Source organism: Solanum stenotomum, chromosome 1, assembly GCF_019186545.1.
Source record: "Solanum stenotomum isolate F172 chromosome 1, ASM1918654v1, whole genome shotgun sequence".
Taxonomy (NCBI): Eukaryota; Viridiplantae; Streptophyta; class Magnoliopsida; order Solanales; family Solanaceae; genus Solanum; species Solanum stenotomum.
Window position 1 is genome coordinate 72391897 of NC_064282.1, and position 16207 is coordinate 72408103.

The following is a 16207-nucleotide window of genomic DNA, read 5'->3' on the forward strand; positions in this document are numbered from 1 at the left end:
GCACCAGCAATGGCTTTTGGCAAGAAAAAAAGTAAAAAGGGTAAGAAGGGTGGGGTGAGTACGTTTGATTATGGAAGTCTTGGATAGGATGATGACGACGAAGACATGTTAGGTTTGTCAAGGGATAGGGATGGAGTGGTTGGTGATAGTGACCGAGAGGCTGACAATGTTGCATCCGTTACTGGAAAAATGAAGAACTTAAAACTGGGGAAGAGCAGTGCAAGTTTGTTAGTTACATCTGTGCTTCACGCCATTGATGATGAGGATATCGAAACTGGGCAGCTATCTAAGGAAGATGAAGAGTCCACAGTTGCCTTTACAGGTAGGAGTAGTGGCATTTCTTTTAGTGTTACCCTTCTTATCGAAGAAAATGATGCAAATACGTCTCTTAAATTGGAGACAGAGGCAATTGAAGAAGATGATGCACCAAGAATTATTTTTTTAGGTAAAAAGAAGTCATCTAAGAAAAAGAACAAAAGTGCATCTAGCACAATGGACACTGCATTCGGAAATGTCTCAACCAATGTTGCTGATCAAGACCATTGTAGCCTAGGGGTTAATCGAGAAGATGCTGATGATAATAGAGGCAAAAAGCAGACAACAGATGTGTTAGAAACTTCAAAGTACAAAACCAAGAAAACAAATGGTAGGCATGCTTCAAAGATTCTGGCAGAGCTTGGTGAAGGATCAACAATAACTGCTCATGATTCTCTTCCACGAGAAGAGAAAAGTCAACAGCAGTCTCAATTAGGAGATGATACAGGGGAAAGATAAGCAGTTGAGGAAGAAACTATGAAGTCTGTTGTTGCAAAGAAGAAGAAAAAAAAGAGAAGGAGAAAGAGAAAAAGGCAGTTGCAGCGGCAGCAGCTGTCTCTGAGATGGAGGAAAAACAGGAAGTAGCAAAGAATGATACCAAAGGAAAATTAGCAGATAAAAAGCAGTCAAAGCAGGTTAGGGAGATGCAAGTGAGACTTAAAAAAAATTAAGGAAGATGAAGAAAGAAAGAATAAAAAAGAAGAGGAAAGATTAAGGAAGGAAGAAGAAGAACGCCTTCGACTTGAAGAACTAGAAAGACTTGCTGAGGAGAAAAAACACTTGAAAAAAGAGACGGAGAAGAAAAATCTCTTGAAGAAGAAACTAGAAGGGAAACTGCTTACTGGAAAGCAAAAGGAAGAAGCAATGAGAAAGCAATTTCTTGCTAGTGGCGGGGCTTTGCCACTTTCAACTGGGGAGAGTAGAAAAGATGCAACCAAACGACCTATTTACCAATCAAAGAAATCAAAGGCACAAGCTTGGGCTAATGACAAAGCCCATGAAGAGTCTGTTGAAAGCACAAAAGTGCAAGAAAATCAGCTGGAGATTGTCTCTGAGGTTGATTCCATGAAAACTGAGAAGGCTGAGGATATCGATTTGGTAAGTGTAGAGGAGAAGTCAGAAGTAGTTGATGCGGAAGAAAACATAGTTGAAGAAGAGGACATTAAGGAGGAGTGGGATGCGAGAAGTTGGGATGATGCCGATCTTAAACTACCAGGAAAGAGTGCGTTTGAAGATGAAGAGCTAGATTCAGATCCCTAACCTATTATTCAGAAAGTTGCAAGGTCCGTTGTGAGTGATACGGGGCCACTGCATGTTGCTGCCAAGTCTGTAATTCCTACTCAAAAAGCGGTTGCAAGTGTACCAGCTGTCACTAAGAATGATGGGAGTAAGAAAAAGGAGCCTGAGGTTGTGGTTTCAGGGCAAGGTACAGAAAAACCTGGTCCTTCTTCAAGCAAGAGTGAAGACAACCTCCGGTCTCCTATTTGCTGTATCATGGGTCATGTTGATACTGGTAAAATACAGCTTCTTGACTGCATACGAGGCACTAATGTTCAAGAAGGTGAAGCTGGAGGGATTACACAGCAGATATGTGTAACTTATTTTCCAGCTGAGAATATAAGGGAGAGAACTAAGGAACTAAAAGTTGATGCCAAGCTAAAGGTGCCTGGATTGTTGGTCATTGATACACCTGGACATGAATCATTCACTAATTTGCGATCTCGGGGTTCAGGTTTATGTGATACTAGTTTTCAAATACATGCATTGCATGTGTATACCATGCTAATTAGTATAAATACTTCCAAAATATAAGTGTACGATGTGTAAAATACAAGCTTGAATCAATGAATGGTTCAACATATTCAACTGATATTATGATCATTGCAAGACAAATCATACAAATAAATTGTTATCAAGTGAATTGTTTTGAAAATTAATACTATAACAACTTCAATTATACAATTCTTATAATATATCAAGTATTCAACTTGTTAAAACTTCTTTTTTTAATATGTTAAAACACATAATATACATGTCGACATTATAGTTACAAAATATTTAATGCCATAAAGCTTCCGCCTTCTTTTTAAGGAATAATACCCTCCACTTTTTTACAGATGCATACATATCGAGAACTTGTCGTCGAAGGAGAGTGGTGTTTGATGAGTCCACAAATTAGACTCATTTAGGACTTTATTTTGATAAAAATAGTGTCCTCAAATGCTTATTTTGTCTCAATATCTGATGAAAACTCTTAAGTTTCAGGTATTTGAAGTTTTGGTGGAAGCATGGACAATTAGGCGCAAAAAGGAACAAAGAGGCTGAAAAGAACGAAGAAGCTGAAGCTTGGGCATCACCAAGCACACTTGGCGATTCACCGAAGGGACGCACTACTCCCTTTGTTCAAGTACGTGAAGCCCTGAAGGAGCAGGATCAAAAAGGCGATGAAGGGAGCAGTCGGCATTTCGCCGAATAATTCCGCAAAGCAGTACTATCTCGCCAGATGATACAGAGCACGACCATGCTGAAGGCTAGTGCAAGACGGCGACGAACTACACCAAAGGGCGAATCACCGAGTTAATTGGCGATTCCGACTAATGATGAGTCCACAAATTGGACTCATTTAGGGCTTTATTTTAATGGAAATAGGGTCCTTGAATGCTTGTTTTACCTCAATACCTGATTAAAATGCTGAAGTTTCAGGTATTTGAAGTTTTAGTGAAAGCATGGACCCTTCGGCACAAAACGGAGCAAATAGGGCTGAAAAGACAAGAAATGGAATCCTGCGGATTGCCGAAACAACATGAGCCACCCTTCATTCCAGTACGTTAAGCCTTGAAGGAAATGGATCAAAAGGCGAGGAAAGGAGAAGTCGACAGGTCGCCGATCAGTTCCGCGAAGCAGTACTGTACCGCCCAATGATCCAGAATGCGAGGATGCTAAAGGCAAGACACTGAAGGCAATGAGCTGACCGGAAGGCGGATCACCGAGTTCATCGACAATCTCGACTAATGTCGTCGAACAATCCTCCGCAGCACAATCTATGACAACTATAAATACTATTCAGAATTAGATTTTGGAAAAGAGGAGAGGAGTGGAACACGTTATTAGCATTTTTCACTTTAGAACATATTCTAGCTAATAATTTTCTCTCAAGTTTGGAGAGGGTTTTGTGGAGACTTGAAGAAAGGAGTTCTTCTTCCCCAAGTTGGAAGTGGGTCTTTTCTATTCACTTTCCTTTGCTTAATTCAAGGTTTAATTTCTTATACCCAGTTGATTTCATTATCATGTTAGGTATAATTTCTTATTTCTTGATGTGTGGCTAAAAAACCCCATTCTTAGGGTGTGATTTAGCAAATATGGGTTGATATTTTTGTTGGGTCTTGCTTGCTGATAGGTTAGATGTATTTTAATGGTGATTTCACTTAGTGTTTGTGGTTTTATCTAAAGGGTTTGTAGTTGCAAATACAAAGCCACCCATGTGTTTTTGGCTTGCTCGAGAGGGAGGTCGTGAAACTAAAACCACTAGACTGATGGCCTAAGGAGTGGGTCGACATGAGGTTTAGCCCGAGAGGGTGAGCCCTAGTCCCATATCCTAACACTCAGCTCGAGAGAGTGAGTGGGGTAAGGCGTAGGCTGGTCTTTATGCGGCAAATGGGTGTCCGAGAGGAACACATTTGAAACGGGGTAAGTTGCCCGAGAGGGAACTTATTTCAATTTAAAGCTTAGCCTAGTCACTATTATTTTGCAAATCTTTGATAGAAAGCATGTACCCAACAATTTATCTCTACTTGTATTGCGGTCACATCCCAAGAACATTTCCCCATACTTGATTTTCTTGTTTATTTTGTTGTTTTAGTACTTGTTACAAAACACCCTTTTGATATTTGATACTTTTGTGTCACCTCTTTTACATTTACAATGTCTTTTATCGCAAATGTCTTTAACTACGACTAAATTGAATGAAATTTTAATTGGTTATTAATTCTCAAAATCGCTCTCTTGGGACACGACCTCAACCCTCGGTTGGGTTACTATATTATTGACGATCGTAGACACTCATATTGTAGGGTAGTGTCGTTGGCCACGATAAGCATCAAAATGGCGCCGCTGCCGGGGAGTGGTGTATTTGAGAATTTTTAGTTCACTAGAATTTCCGTCTTATTGATCGTAGATTATTAACTTTACTCTTGGTTTTGTTTTTCTTTGAGTTTTTGATTGTATGTGATCCCAAGGATCATTGGCAAGAATCTTTGTTTTTCCGTAGTTTTAGCTTTACTAACTTAATTTTTAGCTTTGCTTTGCTTGTTTGTGTTGAAAACAGAAATTATGAGTGAGGATGTGGGGGGCAATTGCTACGCCAACAACCCATTGAATATTAAATTGCATCGAGATGACATTGACGATGCAACCAGTGTTTATGACCCCACTCTATTGGGTGAGATAGGTGCAATTCGCTTGTCGCAGGGTGGTGGAAACATAAATTTTGAAGTCACTAGCACAACACACCATCTCATACATTTAAGGGGCCTATACGAAGGATTGGATCATGAAGACTCACATGAACGTATCCAAAGCTTTTTGGACGTATGTGCTCCGTTGTCATTCAAAAAGTGGTCGCAAGAACCCATCAGGCTTCACTTATTCCCATTGTCACTAACAGGAGCTGCCATACGTGGTTGTCTGAGCTTCCCGAAAATTTTATCACATCATGGAAAGAATTAGTCGCTGCTTTCCACAATAGATTCTTTCCCCCGTCAAAAATGATGAAGTTGAGGGACGACTTTCAAAATTTCAAACAAAAAGCTAGTGAACCAATTCATCAGTCGTGGATTAGATATAAGAGGTCTCTGCGAAAATGCCCAACACATGGGCTACCAAGTGAGTTGCTACTCCAATATTTTTACCGAAGTCTTGATTCAGTCAACAAAGGGATATCTGATCAATTGGTCCAAGGCAGCATAATGCTACAGCCCTTTGAGGTGGCCTCATTTCTCCTAGATAGTATGGCGAGAGTAAATCAAGCTTGGTACACAAAATAAGATCAAGTCTCCTCTCTGTGTTTCAGGCTGAGAGCAACTCGATAAAGAAAAAAAGAGGGATGAAAACATCAAAAGATGTTGTCTTAGATGGAAAATTTACAAGAGCACATGAAAGGCAACTGTGAAGTGTTTCGCGCAGAGGGGGGTTCTTTTTCCGATAACTTGAAATCGGGAGGGAATCAAGGTCGGAACCACAGAACGAATGAGGAGGGTTTCCACCTGCACTATCAACCGCGAGTTGGAAATCAAGGTTGGAACCACCCTAGGCGATATTTCCATGAAGAATACCAAACTCAATTAAGTGACAGCCGACATCAAGGGGGAGTGACAGCAGCCCCAGGGTGAATAATCGACTGACACGAATTCTTGAGAAAGTTGAAGGTTCTGATGATTTGCTAAAGGGAATGAGAGATGATTTTTCTTTACTAAATAGAAAAGTGAACTCTCATGCTAATGCCATCAAGATGCTGGAAGGTCAATTGAATCTCTTATCGGCTCAACTAACAACCACGATGCTAAAGGAAAATAAGGAAGAAGAGTTGGATGTAATTACCCGTAACGGGAAGGTAGCGATAGGTAATGAAGGAGAAGAACGTGAGGAAAATCAGGGTGAGGAAGAAGCAGAAATTACTGATCATCAAAACATCGGCAACAAAGCACAAGAAGGAATGAATCAACACAATGAAACTCCAAAAATAATACAACCCTTACCCAAAATACCTCCACCTTTTCCCCAGCATTTGAAAAAGAAGAATGAAGATGAGAGGTTTAAAAAATTCTTGTCTATGTTCAAGAAATTGTCCATCAACCTTCCTTTTGTGGAAGCATTGCTGGAGATGCCAGGGTATGCTAAATTCATGAAAGAGTTAGTCACCAAGAAGAGGATCTTGGATTATGAAACGATTGAAATGCCTCATAATTGCAGTGCGATCATGACAAAGCAGTTAATCACTAAAAGAGAAGACACTGGTGCTTTCACTATCCCATGTACTATTGGAATGCTCCAATTTGCCAAGGCTTTATGTGACCTAAGAGCAAGCATCAACCTGATGCCATACGCCATATACAAGCAACTTGGATTGGGAGAACCAAAGGCAACTACCATGAGACTTCTTATGGCAAATCGATCGATCAAGCATCCTGTTGGGATCCTCTACGATATCTTGGTCAAAGTGGATCGGTTCATATTTCCAACTAACTTTGTGATTTTAGACTGTGACATTGATGTTGAGGTCTCCATTATTTTGGGAAGGCCATTCTTAGCAGCCGGCAGAGCATTAATGGATGTTGAAAGCGGCAAGTTGAAATTCCGTGTGAATGACGATGAGATAACTTTCAACTTCTGCAAATCCATGAAGCAACCAAGTGATATCTATGTAGTGTCTACTGAAGATGTTATAGATGAGGCAGTGGCAAGTGTGAGCCATCTGTTGCGCAAGAATGAGCCTCTTGAGTCAATACTTACAAATCACGATGATTCAGAAATTCAGGAATATGATGAAATGATCGCAGCCCTAACAGTGTTAGGAGCATATGCACGAAATCCAATTAAGCTAGATACCGACCTAAAAAACCGATGCAGTCCACCTGCAAAGCCATCAATTGAAGAGCCGCAAACTCTAGAACTGAAAGTACTCCCATCCCATCTCAAGTATGTTTTCTTGGGAACTAACAACACTCTGCCAGTGATTATTTCAGCAAATCTGAGTGAAGGGAAGGTAAAAGTGCTTGTTGAAGTACTGCAGAAGCACATAAAAGCGATCGGATGGACCATAGCTGATATTGTGGGCATCTCGCTCGGTATCTGCACCCATAAGATTCGGCTGGACAGTGAATGCAAACCCAGTGTGAAACATCAACCAAGGTTGAATCCCCCGATGCAATAGGTAGTAAAAGAGGAGATCATCAAGTGGCTTGATGCAGGAGTAATCTATCCGATTTCAGACAGCAAATGGGTTAGCCCAGTGCAATGCGTACCAAAAAAGGGTGGCATAACAGTGGTCCCAAATGCTTAAGGAGAGCTTGTACCGACTAGACCTGTAGCAGGATGGAGGGTGTGCATGGATTATCAAAAGCTAAATTCATGGACTGAAAAGGACCATTTTCCAATGCCCTTCATGGACCAGATACTTGACAGGTTATCAGAGAGAGGGTGGTATTGTTTTTGGATGGATACTCTGGATACAACCAGATATCTATCGCACCAGAAGATCAAGAGAAAACCACTTTCACATGCCCTTATGGGACCTTTTCATTCAAAAGGATGCCATTTGGACTTTTTAATGCACCGGCAACTTTTCAATGATGCATGTTGTCCATCTTTGCAGATATGGTTGAGGACTCTCTGGAAGTCTTCATGGATGATTTCTCAGTCGTGGGGGACACATTTGAAGAATGCTTGACACATTTAGAGCGAGTGCTCCAAAGGTGTGTGGAAACTAATCTAGTCCTAAATTGGGAGAAATGCCATTTCACGGTGAAAGAAGGCATTGCTCTTGAGCATAAAGTGTCGCAACAAGGGCTGGAAGTTCACAAAGCAAAAATTGAGGTTATCGAGAAACTACCACCGCCGATCTAAGTAAAGGGGATTCGCAGTTTCTTGGGCCATGCAGGCTTCTACCGGAGATTCATTAAGGATTTCTCAAAGATTCCACAACCATTATGCAAACTCTTAGAGAAGGAAGTGAAATTCTACTTTGATGACGCTTGTATGGCATCATTTAAATGTTTGAAGGAGAAATTGATATCCATACCAGTTCTCATCAGCCCCAATTGGTCAAAACCATTCGAAGTGATGTGTGATGCGAGTAGGATGACATTAGGTGTAGTATTGGGACAAAAGCGTACCAAACTGTTTCACGCAATCTATTACGCAAGCAAGACTCTAAATAGTGCCCAGGGAAATTACACAGTCACTGAACAAGAGTTGCTAGCAGTGGTCTATGCTTTCGAAAAGTTTCGGGCATACTTGCTAGGCACTAAAGTAGTTGTTCATACAGACCATGCATCACTCCAATACCTCATGGCAAAAAAGGATGCAAAGCCAAGATTGATAAGATGGGTGCTACTCTTGCAAGAATTCAATTTTGAGGTGAAAGATAGAAAAGGTTACGAGAATCAAGTTGCAGATCACCTATCACGGTTAGAGAATAAAGTAGGTACTGAGCAGGAAAAGGAGATAAATGACTCATTCCCAGACGAGCAGATATTCGGACTGTCACTCACACACGTGCCATGGTATGATGACTTTGCAAACTACATCGTATGTGGGTTGATTCTCGATGATTTAAACTCTTATCAACGAAAGAGGTTCCTATTTGATGTTAATAGATACTTCTGGAACGAGCCATACTTATTTCGGGAATGTGCTTATCATGTCATAAGAAGGTGTGTTCCAGAAGAATAATCAACATAGATCCTCCATGCCTGCCACACATCACCAGTAGGGGGTCATCATAGTGGAAATCGTACAGTAGCTAAGATTCTCCAAAGTGGTTATTATTGGCCTTCTCTTTAAAAAGATGCCCACGATTTTGCAAAGAGATGTCCTCAATGTCAGCAGCAAGGTGGAGTGTCAAGAAGACACGAGTTACCCCTTACACCTATTTTGGAAATCGAACTATTCGATGTGTGGGGAATTGATTTCATGGGTACATTTGTCAGCTCGTTTGGAAACAAATATATCTTAGTAGTTGTGGACTATGTGTCCAAATGGGTGGAGGCTGTCGCACTCCCGAATAATGAAGGAAGAAGTGTTGTCCAATTTTTGAAATGCTACATCTTTGCACGGTTTGGCACTCAAAGAGCAATCATTAGTGATTGAGGATCACATTTTTGCAATAAATAATTTTCCAGTGCATTGAGCAAATACGGAGTAAAACACAAGGTCGCCACTCCATATCACCCCCAAACAAGCGGACAAGTTGAGGTGTCAAATCATGAGATCAAAAGCATTCTATCCAAGACAGTAAACGGCAGCAGAATCGACTGGTCTAGAAAGCTTGACGATGCCCTGTGGGCATATTGGACTGCTTACAAGACACCTATAGTAATGTCCCCATATCAACTAGTTTTTGGTAAATCATGCCATTTACCTGTTGAGTTAGAACACAAAGCCTTATGGGCATTGAAAGCTCTGAATTTAGATTGGACAAAGGCTTCAAGGGAGAGGTTGTACCAGTTGAATGAAATAGATGAGTTCAGGCTTAGATCTTATGATAGCTCAACCATTTACAAAGAGAAAATTAAGAAATGGCACGACACACGGATAGTCCAAAGGGAATTCAATGTGGGAGATTGGGTGTTATTGTACAACTCACGACTAAGGCTATTCCCAGGGAAGCTAAAATCCAAATGGTCTGGGCCTTTCAGAGTGACACGAGTGTTCACTAATGGTGCCATAGAAGTTGAAGGTAAAGAGGGACCCCCATTTAAAGTTAACGGACATCGTTTGAAGTTATACCTTGGGGATTACCAGGAAATCACTTTAATTGAAGAATTGTACCTGGAGGATGCTTGATAGTATTCCTACGTCGTGCCACGTTAACTAAGGCGTTGCTTGGGAGGCAACCCAAAACCTCTTATTGCTTTGTTTTACTTTGAGAATATAATGGTGTGTAGTTTGTACAGGTTGAAGCAAGGGAGGAGAGTGAAATAATGTATGGAGGCAAACAACAAGTCCAGTTGGTAGATCGCCGATGATATCGGCGAGCACGACTCTTTCCGCCGGGTGACTCAAGGTAATATTAGCTAGGATTCTGTGAAACTTGGCATTCCGTAGAAAATTAATGATGAATCGCCAACCATGTCGGTGATTGTAACATAGACCACCGTTGAGATCCTCACATGAGTTGCGAGTCCTGTTACATTTGGCGAAGAGACTAGACACTTAGCATTTCACCGAGTGAATGAGCGTACCTAATGTACATCGCCGAATGGGCAAAAACTGGACGGTTCCTGCAGGCCATATATTTAAATATTCTGGTTCATTCATTCTCTCTCATTTCTTTATCCTACCAAACTCACACCTACACTTTAGTTTTATATTTCTTGCAAGTCCAAATTATTGTAAGTGTCAAATTGTGTGCGGATTTGGATGTCATTGCTACCTAGCACTTTATTAGCATCTGATTCGACACTAAAGGTTGGTGATTCAAACCCTGTTTTTAATTTAGTAAACTTGTATTCATTTGCATAGTGTTGATATTGTCAAGTCCTGGCTGAATCTCCGCATTGATGGCACTTCATGCATCATTGATCAACATCTTTGTGTAATTGGTAGAATCTAAATCAATTGTGCTCTAATTTGAATTAATTGACTGCGGGGGTGTGATACTATTATGGGTTTTATTATGAGTTTGTGCTATAGGGGCTTGAGTTTCTTTGACCTGGGTTGTGGGGGTTGAGCCTGGAAAACGCGTAGAACATAGGCGTGTTGAGTTAGTTGGCGAGCCAGGCTTAGCTCGCCGAATCACTCGGATATTCACCGAACTACCCTTGTCGCCTTTCATTAAAAGCAAAGTTGGGTTATTTAATTTGTTAAAATTGGTGAGAAACTTGCTATCGCTAAATATTTTTGGTGACTCGCCGAGACGTCTTTTAAATCGCCCTTCTTGTCTGCACCCTTAGTTCCGTTATGCACATATTTCAATAACTAACCTAAGTGAGTAAGCATATCACCAACTAGTGTGGCAAGGTGGTTTTATGCGCACCAGACTCCTGCTCTGTCTAAATATTTTTTAACTTGTCCCAAAGCCTTTGCAGAAATGGGAAGACCAAAAGTTGCAGGAAGAGACAGGCAACCCCGACAAGTAAGATCAAAGGATTCAAAAGAGACGAAAAGAGAGCAGAACTAGCCAAAGAAAGAAAGGAGAGTAAGAAAGCAAGTGCTAGTAGGAAAACTCCCATTGATCCCGCCATTCCTTCATGGAGGCACGGATTATACACAACCGCAAATTTCTTCTTGGAGGCCCATGATGTGGATAGAATGGTCGAAGCTAACATCGCTGCAGAAGCTAGAACAAAGTAACACAATGAAATCCAGAATGACAACTCGGGGGCCATTGTCGAGTTTCAGACTAATGCAGCAGGCAACAATGCTCCGACAGATGAAGCAATCGTGTAGACAGGATTACCCTTTACCTCTCTCTATCTTTACTTGTCTAAACTTTTGGATACTCCTATATATATTTGAGGACAAACATTTTTTTTTGGTGGGGTGAGGCCCACACCTTTTGTGTTGACATTCATGTTTTGTTTTGTATATATTTGGGATGTCTACTTTAATTTGTGTTTTAAATATTGCTTTTATGTGGATGTTTGAGCTCATGGCTCCTGGCGTTTTACTTGCAAAATAATTTTGATCCTTTCGAAAAATTGTCACCACCTCTTCTGTTGAAAGTCGCTCTTCGTTTGCAAAAATTTAAGTCTCAATTTCGATCAATACCGGTGACTTGAATAGTGCTTCCAATTGAACAAACATAAATGCGCGGCTACGACGAGACCAAATGAAGTTACATAGACAATATGTGCACTCTTTGCATCTCGTGGTGACTAGCCAGTTATCGAATTGATTTTCTTGTGAGGACCGTTGCACACTAGGGAACGTGTCTAGTCTTGTTTGATTGAAGTATCGATGCCTTGTGTGATTAGCTGACTTTGAACCATGCATGAATAAACCTAGACTTTTCCCCGTTAGTCTGATTGATTTAGAAAGGTGTACTCTTGAGATGATCTTAGGCAACTTTTGAAAAGTGTGAACCAATTTAACATATACCTCTTTTTGTGGCCTACCCGTGAGCGTGTGAAACTCTCTTGAACACCCCTTGAGCCTATCCTCCTTTGGAAGAAGCTTGATGAAACTTAGACCTTTTTTCATCCACTACCTATAGTCCTCTTGAGATGTGTTTAGTGAATAGCCAACTTAGGCCAAAAGTCTAAGTTGGGGGTGTGGTGAAAAGGAAAAGGAAAAGTAAAGAAGTGCAAGAAAGTCTCCTTAACCTATTGTATTGCAAAACAAAATGGAAACCCTCCATATAAAAAAAGAAAACGAGAAAAAGAAAGAGAAAAGAAAAGAAAGAAAAAGAAAGTCGTGGAATAAAAGTGCAAAAGAAATTGGGTTTCCAAGCAATACATGGAGAACGAAGAATAGGATGACGTATGAGCACTAGAAGAAGAATTGAGAAAAGAAGGGAAGAGGATGTTTTGAGAACATCACATCTCACAAGGATGAAAGTCACTGAGCCTAAATGACCATACCATTGCACTCAGCACCATTACAAGCTTAGAAAGACCATTTTGATCTTGAGTAAGCCGAATTGAAAGTCAATTGGAAAATAAGGGCAAACCTATGGGTGAAAGCATGCGTTGTGTTCCTTTTTTTTTAGTGTGAGCATTGTATCTGATTCCTGATCTTAAATTGACTTATATATGTGTGTGAATATGGAATCATTCTTTGTGCGAGGGTATTTAGAAACTTTTGTTGAGCTTGAACTTGCACAAGTAGCAAGTATTGCGAGCATGAGAATCTTTGGTGATGGTGTGTCACAATTTGAATCTTTGAGTACACAATTGATCCTTGCATAAGTGAATTGAGTCTTGTTGTGTGCATTCATGATTTAGTCTTGTGTAGCACTGTTTGAGGCACCCTTTTTGAATGACTGAACTTGAGTTTGCTTGAGGACAAGCAAAAGTTTAAGTTGGGGGTGTTGATGAGTCCACAAATTGGACTCATTTAGGGCTTTATTTTAATGGAAATAGTGTCCTTGAATGCTTGTTTTACCTTAATACCTTATTAAAATGTTGAAGTTTTAGGTATTTGAAGTTTTAGTGGAAGCATGTACACTTAGACACAAAACGGAGCAAAAAGGGATGAAAAGAACAAGAAATGGAATCCTGCGGATCACCGAGTTTAACTTGGCGAGTCGCCGAAACGACATGAACCGCCCTTCCTTCCAGTACGCGAAGCCTCGAAGGAAGTGGATCAAAAGGTGAGGAAAGGAGCAGTTGGCGGGTCGCCGATCAGTTCCATGAAGTAGTACTATACCGCCCAATGATCCAGAATGCGAGGATGCTAAAGGCAAGACACTGAAGGCGATGAGCTGAGCAAAAGGCCGATCATCGAGTTCATCGGCAATCTCGACTAATGTCGCCGAACAATCCTCCACAACAGAATCTGTGAAAACTATAAATACTTTTTAGAATTAGATTTTGGAAAAGAGGAGAGGAGTGGAACATATTATTATTATTTTTCACTTTAGAACATATTCTAGCTAATAGTTTTCTCTCAAGTTTGGAGAGGATTTTGTGGAGACTTGAAGAAAGGAGTTCTTCTTCCCCAAGTTGGAAGTTGGTCTTTTTTATTCACTTTCCTTTGCTTAATTCAAGGTTTAATTTCTTATACCCAGTTGATTTCATTATCATGTTAGGTATAATTTCTTATTTCTTGATGTGTGGCTAAAAACCCCCATTCTTAGGGTGTGATTTAGCAAATATGGGTTGATATTCTTGTTGGGTCTTGCTTGCTGATAGGTTAGATGTATTTTAACGGTGATTTCACCTAGTTGTTGTGGTTTAATCTAAAGGTTTTGTAGTTGCAAATACAAAGCCACTTATGTGTTTTCAGCTTGCCCAAAAGGGAGGTCGTGAAACCAAAACCACTAGACTGATGGCCTAAGGAGTGGGTCGGCATGAGGTTCAGCCCGAGAGGGTAAGCCCTAGTCCCATATCCCAACACTCAGCTCAAGAGAGTGAGTGGGGTAAGGCGTAGGCTGGTCTTCATGCGGCAAATGGGTGTCCGAGAGGAACACATTTGAAACGGGGTAAGTTGCCCGAGAGGGAACTTATTTCCATTTAATGCTTAGCCTAGTCACTATTGTTTTGCAAATCTCCGATAGAAAACATGTACCCAACAATTTATCTCTTCTTGTATTGCGGTCACATACCAAGAACCTTTCCCCATACTTGATTTTCTTGTTTATTTTGTTGTTTTAGTACTTGTTAGAAAACCCCCTTTTGATATTTGACACTTTTGTGTGACCTCTTTTACATTTACAATGTCTTTTATCGCAAATGTCTTTAACTATGACTAAATTGAATGAAATTTTAATTGGTTATTAATTCTCAAAACCGCTCCCTTGGGACACGACCCCAACCCTCAGTTGGGTTACTATATTATTGACGATCGTAGACACTCATATCGTAGAGTAGTGTCGTTGGTCACGATAAGCATCAACTAACCTCGCCGAAAGATCCGCCAACACTATTTTCTGAAGTCTATAAATACTAAACTCTTTATTAATTTTAGGGAGTCGAACATTAATTTTAATTTTCACAATACAAAAGTACTTTTTGGTATTTTTCTCTTAAGTTTGGAGATGGTTTTTTGGGAGACTTGAAGAAAGAAGGATTTCATTTTCCCCAAGTTGGAAGTGGGTCTTCTCCATTCTTTTTTCTTTGCTTAAATCAAGGTTTAATTTCTTATACCCATTTGGTTTTAGTATCATTTTAGGTGTATTTTGTTATTTCTTGATGTGTGGCTAAAAACCTCCATTCTTGGGGTGTGATTTAGCAAATATGTATTGATATTGTTGTTGGGTCTTGCTTGTTGATAGGTTAGATGTATTTTAATGGTGATTTCACCTAGTGGTTGTGGTTTAATTTAATGGGTTTGAAGTTGCAAATACAAAACCATCCATGTGTTTTCGGCTTGCCCGAGAGGGAGGTCACGAAACCAAGACCACTAGACTGATGGCCTAAGGAGTGGATCGACATGAGGTTCAGTAAGAGAGGGTGAGCCCTAGTCCCATATCCTAACACTCAGCTCGAGAGAGTGAATGGGGTAAGGCGTAGGCTGGCCTTCATGTGGCAAATGGGTGTTCGAGAGGAACGCATTTGAAACGTGGTAAGTTGCCCGAGAGGGAACTTATTTCCATCTAAAACTTAGCCTAGTCACTATTATCTTGCAAATTTCCTATCGAAAGCATGTACCCAACGATTTATCTCAACTTGTATTGCGGTCACACCCCAAGAACTCTTCCACATACTTGATTTTCTTGTTATTTTTGTTGTTTTTACTACTTGTGACAAAACCCCCAATTGATATTTGACACTTTTGTGTCACCCCCTTTAATTTACCATGTTTTTAATCGTTAATGTCTTTAGCTACGACTAGTTAGAACTAAATTTTATTTTTCTATTAATTCTCAAAACCACTCCCTTGGGACATGACCTAACCTTTAGTTGGGTTACTATATTATCGAAGATCTTAGACACTTGTACCATAGGTTAGTGTCGTTGGACACGATAAGCATTAAAATGGCGCCGCTGCCAGGGAGTGGTGTTATTTGAGAATTCATAGTTAAACGAAATTTTTGATTCTTTCTAGTTTTAGTTTTACTAATCTAAATTGTAGTTTGTTTTGCTAGTTTGAATATCAAAGCAGGGACTTAAGGATGGAAAATCATTATGGATACCACACGAATCATCCCCTTTTGAAACTATTGAACCTTAGGGACAGCCTCCTGACCTTTAAACAGGTAGGGGATGAAACGATTCAGGAAATGTGGCTGAAGTTTCAAGCGGTGCTGCAACCATGCCCATCTCACGGGATGACAGATAAAGGGCTACTGGAGTGCTTCTACAGGGGTCTAGGACCTGAGAATAGAGATATAGCCGATCAACTTTGCGAGGGAGGTATGCTACACCAGCCCTATGAAGTTGTAGCGAAACTCCTTGATGGCATGGTAGAAGCCAACAAAGAAGCCAAAAAGAAGCAAGAGTGGGACGCATTAGTTAGCCAGTTGAATTCTCTATCCACCCGAGTCACGGAATTGGAGGTACAAGCCATGGGG

The 16207-nt window shown here is 40.5% G+C and overlaps 1 pseudogene; it reads left to right on the top strand.

Moving 5' to 3' along the window:
- The first annotated feature begins 105 nt into the window (after positions 1 to 105).
- The window catches only part of LOC125856394 (eukaryotic translation initiation factor 5B-like), a 25792-nt pseudogene continuing 9690 nt past the window's right edge, over positions 106 to 16207 (top strand).